The sequence below is a fragment of the Triticum urartu genome, chromosome 6 (assembly GCF_003073215.2).
Source record: "Triticum urartu cultivar G1812 chromosome 6, Tu2.1, whole genome shotgun sequence".
Classification (NCBI taxonomy): Eukaryota; Viridiplantae; Streptophyta; class Magnoliopsida; order Poales; family Poaceae; genus Triticum; species Triticum urartu.
Window position 1 is genome coordinate 561354336 of NC_053027.1, and position 11594 is coordinate 561365929.

General features: G+C 47.2%; 1 pseudogene; it reads right to left on the reverse strand.

Moving 5' to 3' along the window:
- LOC125517025 overlaps positions 1-11208 on the reverse strand; it is a 44790-nt pseudogene extending 33582 nt beyond the window's left edge.
- Between the last annotated feature and the right edge of the window lie 386 nt (positions 11209-11594).

Sequence of the window (11594 nt, forward strand, 5' to 3'; positions counted from 1 at the left end):
ACGGCGCCGCTCGGGGGCGGAGCATTCGGGCGACGGCGGCGGAGCGCTTGGGCCCCGATGGGCTTCCCAGGGCCCGAAGCGGGTCCTGGCGGGCTTGGCGGTGGTGGGAGGTTGGCCGGGATGCGGAAAACGAGGTAGAGGAGGTGGGATGCGGCTGGCTGATGATTGGGGGCACGGATTTCGAGGAGGAGGAAGGAGAAGGCCCAAAATGGCATGGAGGGGGTCTATATAAGGTAAGGGGCTAGGATTAGGGGGTTTGAGGCCGTTTCAGAGCCGTTCGATCTCGATCGGACGACCCGCAGCGGAGGGGGTTAGATAGGTGGGCTAGTGGGTTGTGAAGAGAGGTTGGGATGAGATGAGAGGAGAGGAGTGCAGCCCGGCAACTGTTTTCGGAGACCGAAAACGTCCGACGTTAGACCGGCTACTATTGCCGCTATAGTTATCCATTGGGGCGTCAAACGGACTCTGAATGCGATGAAACTTGGAAGGCGGCCTACTAGCAACAAAACAACACCGCACGCCAACTTTCATCCCCTTCCGAGAACACTTATAAAATAATATTTCGGACATGCCGCGGGCGCGTGCAAGTGTGTCTGGGCTCAGAACAAACAACGGACAGAACGAGGAGACTGGGATGGATGCAAGTTTTGAAAACATGATGATGCAATGCGGATGATGACATGACAAGATGCAACACGCAATCAAATGACAAGGCAACATCAGCAAATAAGCGGAGGACACCTGGCACATCGGTCTCGGGGCGTCACAACCTGGCCTGTGACTCTATGTTTGTATAACCTTCCTCCTTGGTTGTGCATGAAGCGGAAGTTCATTATGATGCTAGTGCTCATCCAAGGCCCTAAGCAACCCGGCAACGACATTGATGTGTATCTAAGGCCATTAGTTGAAGAACTCTTACAACTGTGGAATGGAACAGGTGTACGTGCGTGGGATGAGCACATGGGGGAAGAATTTGACCTAAAGGCATTGCTGTTCGTGACCATCAATGAATGGCCTGCTCTCAGTAACCTTTCAAGACAGACAAACAAGGGATACCGCGCATGCACGCACTGTTTGGACGATACCGACAGTATATATTTGGCTAATTGTAAGAAGAATGTGTACCTGGGACATCGTCGATTTCTTCCGAGCAAGCATCCCGTAAGAAAGAAAGGTAAGCATTTCAAAGGTGAGGCGGATCACCGGACGAAGCCTCGCCACCGTACTGGTGCTGATGTACATGATATGGTCAAGGATTTGAAGGTGGTCTTTGGAAAGGGTCCTGGTGGACAACCTGTTCCGAATGACGTTGACGGTCGCGCACCCATGTGGAAGAAGAAATCTATATTTTGGGACCTACCCTATTGGAAAGACCTAGAGGTCCGCTCCGCAATCGACGTGATGCACGTGACGAAGAATCTTTGTGTGACCCTGCTTGGCTTCTTGGGCGTGTATGGGAAGACAAAATATACACCTGAGGCACGAGAGGACCAGCAACGTATGCACGGAAAAGACGACATACATCAGGGTCATGCAAGCTACGCTCTTACCAAAGAAGAGAAGGAAATCTTCTTTGAATGCCTGCTCAGTATTAAGGTACCGTCTGGCTTCTCGTCGAATATAAAGGGAATAATAAACATGGCAGAGAAAAAGTTCCAGAACCTAAAGTCTTATGACTGCCACGTGATTATGACGCAATTGCTTCCGGTTGCATTGAGGGGGCTTCTACCGGAAAACGTTTGATTAGCCATTGTGAAGCTATGTGCATTTCTCAATGCAATCTCTCAGAAGGTAATCGATCCAGAAATCATACCAAGGTTAGAGAATGATTTGGTGCAATGTCTTGTCAGTTTCGAGTTGGTGTTCCCACCATCCTTCTTCAACATCATGACGCACGTCCTAGTTCACCTATGCGAAGAGATTAACGTTTTGGGTCCTGTATTTCTACACAATATGTTCCCCTTTGATAGGTTCATGGGAGTCTTAAAGAAATATGTTCATAACCGTGCTAGGCCAGAAGGAAGCATCTCTAAGGGCCGTCAAAATGAGGAGGTCATTGAGTTTTGTATTGACTTTATTCCTGACCTTAAGCCGATTGGTGTTCCTGAATCACGGCATAAGGGCAGACTGGATGGAAAAGGCACGCTAGGAGGGGAACAAATAATATGTATGGACGGACATTCTCTCACTGAAGCACACTACATAGTTCTACAGAATTCCGCCTTGGTGGCTCCGTATATGGATGAACACAAGAATTTGCTACGCTCCAAACACCTGGAGCGGTCTGATGACTGGATTACACGTGAACAAACCAGGAGTTTCGCCAGATGGTTGCAGACACGTACCATGCATGACACCTCTATTGAAGATGACCTGTACTTGCTGTCCTAGTTACCATCTTCGAATATAATGACTTTCAAAGGGTACGAGATAAATGGTAATACATTTTACATGATCGCCCAAGATAAGAAGAGCACCAACCAAAACAGTGGTGTCCGCTTTGATGCAGAAACCAAGACGGGAAAGGAAACATATTATGGTTATATACAGGACATATGGGAACTTGACTATCGACGTGGTTTGAAGGTCCCTTTGTTTCGGTGCAAATGGGTCAATATGACACGAGGCGGGGTAACGGAAGACCCGCAGTACGGAATGACAACAGTGGATCTCAACAATCTTGCGTATGCAGACGAACCATTCGTACTAGCCAATGATGTGGCACAGGTTTTCTATGTGAAGGACATGTCTACCAAGCCAAAGATAAGGAAGCGAATGCATCGTACGATGAGCCAAAGCGGCACATAGTTCTTTCTGGGAAGAAAAACATCGTGGGAGTGGATGACAAGACAGACAAGTCAGAAGATTATGAAAAGTTTGATGAAATTGCTCCATTCACAGTGAATATTGACCCGAGCATCCCGTTAAATGATGAAGATTTTCCATGGTTACGGCGCAAAGGGACACACGCGAAGAAAAAGTTTCACACCCAAAGATCTGGGATGTGATCGGCTTCACTATCATCACTTTCTTCTGTGTTTCACACCCAGAAGGGAATCTCTGTAATAGTTAGGGTAGTTAATTATGTGTTTTGGCATTTGAAACGCGAAGAAATTTTATGTGCAAACAAATTCTTTCATGCCTTTACTGATTTTTAAAGTTAAGTTATTCACAAACTAGTGATTCACACTAATTTCAAATAATTCAAAATTTAAACTATTCAAATTTGAAAACTACGGGCACTAATAGAAAGTTTGTAATTTTTTGTACCTAAAGCAAAAATATTCACAAAGAAACTCTAAATACACAAAAAAACAACTCAAAAATAAATAAAGCAAAAAAAATTAAAAAAGTTCGCCTACTAGGCCAGAGCGGCCTGCATACGACTAGAAACCCAACCTGTTGTTGTGCCAGGATGCAGGCCCGCAAAGGCCCAGTAGGCCAACAGGGCAGCACAGAACATGTAGGCCCAGTAGGCCTACTTTGGAGAGGAGCTCGAGAGAGCTACCGTACGAGGGTTTGTAAATCAGTGCAGTCGCCCCTCGGCTAGCGAGGTGGGACTAAACTTGCGCACCGCACCTGCGCCAGCGCACCCCCTTTAGTACCGGTTCGTGGCACTAACCGGTACTAAAGGGGGGCCTTTAGTACCGGTTGGAGCCACCAACCGGTACTAAAGGGGGTGCGGTTCAGTACCGGTTGGTGGCTCCAACCGGTACTAAAGGTGCCTTCTATATATACAACACTTACGAAAATTTCATTCTCCCTCTGTTTCCCCATTGAAGCACCGCGCGCCCGCGCGCCCCGGTCGATCGACGCCGTCGCCGTCGCCGCCCTCGTCCCCGTCGCCGCCCCCATCCCCGTCCCCGCCCTCGTCTCCGTCGCCGCCCCGGGCCCGTCCCCGTCGCGCCGTCCCTGCGTCGCCGCCCCCGCGTCACGCCCCAGCCCGTCGCCGCCCCCGGCTGTCGCCTCGCCGTCGCCGTCGCCCTGCTGTGAGCTCTCCCCCTCTAACCCCTCTCCCTCGCCCCCGGCGGCCACCATGGGCGCCGCCCCTCCCCGAGCCCATACACACACACACACACAAGCATGATGAACACACACACACACACACACGTACATATGTATGAATTAATGCATGTATATATTAGTATATACGTATTTTGTATGTTTAATTAGTTTAGATTTTTTAGATTATTATTTTTTCACTAGTATATATGTATGAATGCATGTTAGATGGATATAATTAGTGTTTAATTAGTATGGAATTTTTTTATATAATGTTGTTTTTCAGTTTTTTAATGGATGTATAAAAGTTGTGTTTTCTGTTTTTAGTGTTAGATGCTTAATTAGTATGAAATAGCATATAGAATTTTGACATATGCAATGATAGCATAATTAGTGTTATATAGAAATGTTAGAAATTTTAGTTATCAAAATCCAATCATTAAAAAAATGTAACTTTTTGCGGGCATATAGCTAGTATTTGTTCTCGACGATGCCTGGCCGGCATCCTCGCCGTCGACCCGTCCGCGACGACGTCCGACTGACCCATGTCTGGGACTGGGCTCCGCCGGGCTGGCACTGGGAGGTGCTCCCTGGAGGGGCGCGCAGCTTGATGAGGAACCCGGCCCCGGGTCCCGTCGTCGACCCTGATCTCGTTTGGTGGCGTTCGCGTGGGCCAGTTTCGGTGCGGAGGGAGCCGGCCCCGCCGGAGGTGGTACGTCGCCGTGTCAGGGAGGAGGACGAGCACGTCCATCGCTACATGGTTGCGTTAGAGGGCGGCATGTTCTCCAATACCTGGCGGTTTCTTCAGGGATCTCACTTCAGCTATGATCCTGTGAGGGTTCCTTCTCTTTGGGTGTCCACCGCCCGCGCCGCAGGAACCGCGAGTGTCCTAGATTCTTTTGTAGTATTCGATCTTTAATTAGCTACCTAGCCAGTGATGTACTATTCAATATTATATACTATTTGAGACGATGTATTCGAGATTATATCTATTATTCAAGACAATGTATTCGAGATTATATCTATTATTCGAGACGATGTATTCGAGATTATATCTATTATTCGAGACGATGTAATTTGAATACTAAATTGTTTTATATTTCTTTGGCATAGTTAAATAAAAGCTATGGCGGACAATACCAACAGAGAGGGAGAACAGACCATGTTCGATATAATACGCGGGCTAGATGATGATCAGAATGAAGAAGATTATGACGGCTCCGAATTTCTAAACAAGACCGGAGAGGGTGATATGATATTCGATCGCGACGACCGAATTGATGAAGTCATGACCGGCGAGGTATGTATATTTATATAAGCAGGCATCTGGTGATCATCACATGTTTTAAATGAGTTGAAGATATATTAACGAATCGATCTTTCTTCTTTCAGCCATCCGGATCGAGCAAATCTTTAGGCAACAGGACGAAACGAGGCCCGAAGAAAAAGTTGAAGGAGGGCGTAAAGTATAATATCGAGGCAATCAAACCTAATGGCGAACCATTAGCGCCTAAGAAGATTGCGGACAAGTTCGTTCGTCAGTGCGGAGTTCTTGTGAAGGACCAACTCCCGATCTCCCTTCAAGAATGGAGAGAGCCAGCAAAGCCACGTCCAGATCTTACTTTTGTCGACGACAGACAAAAAAGTCTGCTTTGGGATACTCTCATGGAACATTTCACCCTACCAGATCATTTCACAGAAGCAGATGTGCAGAAATTCAAGGACACTGCTCTTAGGAAGATGGCGGTTGCATTCAAGAACCACAAGAATCGTGAATGGGACAAGTACGTCAAGGGAGGAAGGAAGACTCCAGTATTCGAGGGAACACTAGAGAATCAAAGTGCTCATTGGGACGATTTCATGAAATTCAAGGATTCAGAATTAGCTAAGGAACGGTCGAGAATAAACAAGAAGAATGCCGAAAAAAGGATAAGTTCCATAAGCTGGGGCCAGGTGGCTACGCGGTGGCAATGCCTAAGTGGGATAAGTCTGAGAAAGAGATGGAGGATGCAGGTGTCACTCCGGTTACTAAGAGCTGGCCCCCAGGTGCGGGACTTGGTTCTATGCGCATGGGGGGGAGTTGGACCCGAAGACAGGCAAAGTTTCGACGAAGGCATGTCTGAACGGAGCCGACGATAATATACTTGTTGCAATAGAAGAGGCTCGAACGGGGGTGTTCCAGCCCAACAGAGAGAACGACGAGCTTACGCGTGCCCTGGGAAATCCTGAACACCCGGGAAGAACACGAGGCAAGGGCGCTATTCCGTGGTATGAGGGGTTTTCGGACTGGAACGCCGACTACAGAACCCGTGCAAGAAGGAAGATTGCGGAGGAGAAGCAGAGGAAGATGGAGGAGGAGAAGAGGAAGCTAGACTATGAACGCCTTCAAGGCCTAGAATCAGCTCACGCGGACTTGGTAGTCAAATTCCAGCGGCAGCAGTAGCAGATCGACTCACTTAGCCAGCAAAGGGGGTCTCAGCAGCTGCAGCAGCTAGCGGATGATCCAGCATTGGATATCACCGCCCCATCCATGCCGAGAAGCAGCGTGGGTTCCGCCCCGTTTGACGCAATGCTGGATAGATACCCCGTGGATGACATCGCAGAGAACACTAACTGCGAGCTACACTTCAAAATTAAGAACATATCCTTGAAGGTGGCGGACGGCGTTGCTTATACAAATTCCCCCGAGGCAACCTTCCATTGCAACCCGATTCCAGCAGGCTATGCTCGTGTCGTGGTTGATGAGGTGGTGGACCAATATTCGGGGCTAGAGCTTGACATTCCTGGAGGTGACGAGGAGCACATACTCGGAGATGCCAAACATCGTATCATCCTATGGAGAAAGGATTGCATCATCTTTCGAAGGCCACCGACACCGCGTCACCCGACTCCTCATCGAAGTCTGCCACCGAGTCAGCAGACTCCCGCTCCTCCAAGTCCACCAACGCGTGAGGCCACTCCTCCTCCTCCAAGTCCGGCAAAGTGTCAGGCCACTCCTCCTCCAAATCCGACACAGCGTCAGACGTCCACTCCTCCTCCAAGTCCGGCACAATCTCAGGCCACCCCTCCTCCAAGTTCGGCACAGCTTCAGGCCACTCCTCCTCGTCCAACTCAGCCCCGTCAGCCGTCTCCGCCGCCTCAGCAATCGCAGAAGAGACACCCCGCAGCTATGGTGCGTAGCGGTACGAGTCGAGGTCATAGTACAGGAAGTACAGGCGGAGGCAAGCGATATAAGTATGGTCCAAACCTCACTACTCCTCTTCCTGAGAGGGCTTACGACAGGACCGAGGAGCAAACCAATGCCATAGTGCGGGCAGAAGTCGACGCCCATTTTGGACCGAAACCGCCACCGCCGCCAAGGGAGAAAGTGCCTGTGGAAGTAGTTGACCACTTCATTCGTATGGCTCAACCACCAGCTCCTAAGCCTGTTGACACAGACTATGAGCGCCACATCAGGAAGTTACATCGACAACGTCTACAGAAGGAGGCGAGCTCGAGCTCGAGCAAACAACAAGCAGCTGTCAAAAAATGCGGGAAAACCATTGCCCAGCTGGGAGAATAGGCGGCGCAATAGATCCCCCCGTTTGTTGTGCCGCCAACAACACGTGACAGTACGCGCGCCCAATATTATTGTGGGCAAACAGTTTACATTGCAGAGGTGGGCGATGTGGTAATAACCCAGGAGCATATAATGCAGGCTGAAACTCTCAACATCACTGTTGGACAACTCCTCAAGATCGAGGACATGCCTGTGCTTACAGAGGAGGAAATAAAACGAAAATATGCCCGGGGCCAACCTTTGGTCAAGCCAGAAGAGGTCAAGAAGCTCCCAACGAGAATGTATGAATTGCATCAATGGTACATGGACATTACTAAGAGATCCGATCGAGAGTCCCTCGTGGTGCAAGTCAAGAAGGATCATTACTACCATGAGAAACCTGTGACCGTTGAGTATTATGAACTGTTTCAGTTATACAATCAAGACGCACTCGACAAATCTATCGTCACTTGCTATTGTCTGTAAGTGATTTCTTTCTGTAATTTAAGTCTCAAGCTAGCTGTAGTGATCCTTTTGATCAATCATTACATGTAATTATCCTCACTATATTCTTTTCTGTGGTATTATGCAGGATGAAGATGTATGAAATGAGAAAAGGTGGACGCTATGGCATTGGGTTCATTGACCCAAACACCGTTAATGAATACACATGGGAAATAAACAAGCATCACGAAAAGCAGGTAGAGGACAGCATGCTAGAGTTCTTGAAGTGCCTCAAATACAATGAAGATATACTACTTCCTTATAACTTCCAGTGAGTCACACTTTCTTGTACTACAAATTCTCTGTTTTTGCCTAGTAGCTAGCTACATGTTTTTGCTTACATATGCCCGCTTAATTAAGACATGCAAACGTGTGTGCATGCAGATTTCACTGGATCTTGTGTATCATTAAAGTTGACGCCGGAACAGTTAAAATACTGGACTCACTACTCAAAGCAAATAGTGACTATAACATCTTGTTTGGGATAGTCAACAGGTAATTTCAATCATTATTAACTATATATCTCGGCCTATTTAGTTCGTCATTTCATGATATGAACTATTTAATAACCCCTTTATTCATTTTCTTTGTCGGCGGGCAGGGCTTGGGCAAGGTTCATCAGCGTCACGGAAGGCGAATGGAAACCACAGCTGAAATGGTTTCGACCCAAGGTAAGTAATTAAGTAGTACTAGCTAGCTAGCTAGCTGCCATCTCTTTAATTATCATGCTTGATTAATTATTATCTGATCAAATTAAATTCCATTCTCGTAATAAAGGCCCTGAAGCAGGCGCAGGGGACTAATCTGTGTGCATTCTGCGTTTGCGAGAACATTCGCATGATGGCGTCCGAAAGGAGCAGATCTCAAAGACAGGAATGGGTACGCTTGTCAGAACACTATTCACAATTTTTACACCATTATCGATATCTAGTCACACAACTAATACACATGCATATTGATCTCCTTCTTAACAGTTCACAGAGGTGCGGGACAAGCTCCTAGAAACGGAGCGCGTAGAAGCACTTCAAGAGGAAATAGCGGGATTTTTGCTCGACCAGGTCATAAATCCGAAGGGAGAATACTATTACCCGCTACCGCCCCCATCGACCAGGTCATGAACCACTTCCAATTGTCATCGTGCTCCGAAGGCACCAATTAGGCTAATGCCACTGGCTCCAAAGGCAACATGCATATGTAGGAGAAATTGTATATAGCTATATATACATGTGTGTATGTGTGAATTAATATGGTGGTTTGTGAGACATTGATGATATATATATGATTGGTTCTACTAGAAATTATATATATATATATATATATATATGCATAACGTGTACAATGCGTAGTATCGTAAAATACCAGCAAACGAAAAAGAATTAAAATGGAAAACACAAAATTAAATGAAAAAGAAATCATAAAACCAAAAAAACCCCAAACATTTTAGTACCGGTTGGTGTTACCAACCGGTACTAAAGGGCTCCCGACCCCCGGAGCTGGCTCGTGCCACGTGGTTGCCCTTTAGCACCGGTTCGTGCTGAACCGGTACTAAGGGGAGGGGGGCTTTAGTGACCACACTTTAGTGCCGGTTATGGAACCGGCACTAAAGGGCCTTACGAACCGGTGCTATTGCTCGATTCTGCACTAGTGTCGATACCTTGAGAGAGGGACCTCTTGACAGCGGCAAAGGGCTTGATCTCGATGACCTCATCGTCCTCATCCTTCTCAGTCACCCTATCGTGCCTGGGCTCCACGTCATAGCCCACGGAGTCGGCCTCAAACTTCTTGAAGTCCTCCTCATCGTTGTCCAGCCCGAGTCCTCTGTGCCCGCCTTGCCCCGTGAAGCGCCAACCTTCGCCGCCGCCCCGCTGAGGCTTCTTCTTCTCGGACCAAACCTTCATCACCTTCTGAGTCACCGTGGGAACCTCGACGTCCGCGACTGCCGCTCCGCCGTACAAGATGGCCACTAGTACCTTGTCACAGTTATCGCCAGGGGGAGGGGCCCGCCGGAATTGGTAAATGGGTAGAGGTTTTTATGAAGCATGGCAATAGGTGTGGGTTTGCAGGTGGGGGCGAGGCCAGTCCCCTATATACACGGTGGTCGTGTGGCCGTGCGAGAGAGCATGTTGTGGGGCCCACACATAAGCAAGGGGTCGTGGGGCAGGCGAAAGGCACAAGGCAGGTTCCGAAAGTGAGGTTTTCTGCTCAAGGGAATCTTGCGTGTTGGTCCCTTGGCAGAAGTGGTATTTCTTGTATTGTCCCTGGCGAGTGAATGGATGGATATAAGTTTGAATTTATTTCTTTCGAGGAAAGCCAATATTTATTAACTCAAGATTTTTGTACTACACACCAGAAGTACGACAGTACTACTACTGCCATAGACTCTCCATCCGTTCTTTTTTTGAAAATACTCTTCGTCCGGTTTTATTGGACGTGTTCATCCAATTGAATGTTTAACCAAAAATCTTGTTATAAATGATTGTGTAATGCAAAGATCTTTGCAAATCACTCATGGCTAGTTATGTCATTTATTAGCTCAAGATTGTAGTACACACCTATAGTATGACTGTACTATATTGTTCCTCTCCCCTTTCGGATTTCTTGGATGGGTTCATTCAACCGAACGTTTAACGAAAAATCTTCTCATAAATGATTGTGTGTAATGCTAAGATCTTTGCAAATCACTCATTGATGTGCCATTAATGAGCTCGAGATTGTACTACAGACCTGTAGTATGACTCTACTCAGAGGCGGACCACGAAAAAAAATTAAGGTTGGGCGAAGTCTCACTAAGATTTTTTTTATGCGAATCAAAGGAGTCAATACACATTAACAATGCACACTACAAATGAATAACAAAATACAATGAAAATGTAGACATGTTTCAATAGGAAAACAACCTAAAATGTACCGATAATGAAGCTTATAATGGCGTCCAGAAGACCCAGGCAATGGCGATGCCCTACCCTCCTTCTGAAAATCTTCCTTCATTTTAGCAAGAGAAATACTTTTGAAGATCTATCACTAAATATAACACATCTTCCTTAATTTACCCAAGCGGACATGATAAATATACCTCTTCCTCCTCTTTCCTTTGCATTTGCTGGTCCTTTCCCCTTCTTTTCCATCTTATGGACAGAAGTCACAGAACTATGCCGGTTGGGCATCTTATTAGCTTGGACGTACCCCTTCAAAGTTTGCAGGAATCTTGAAGTAACTTAAAAGGATTATCACCATATTAGCCTCCAGATCAAATGTATTGAGTATATGGATTTGGATATAAAACATAATATTATCCTGTTTTATTGAAGGCCTAAGGGCATCTCCAAGATGGACCCGTAAACCTCCCGCAACCGTCTGTATCACGCTGCCCGGACCGCCGAAGCCATTCAACGCGGTTATGTATCGGTCTGCGGGGCTGTATGGACGCGATTTCTCCCGCAAAACGGAGACAAAAAGTGGGGGAGGTTTGTGGGAGTCCAAACGCGCGAAACGTACGAATCCGACACCCAAGGCCCACCCAAAACCCTTCCCCGACCCTGCGACTCCATCC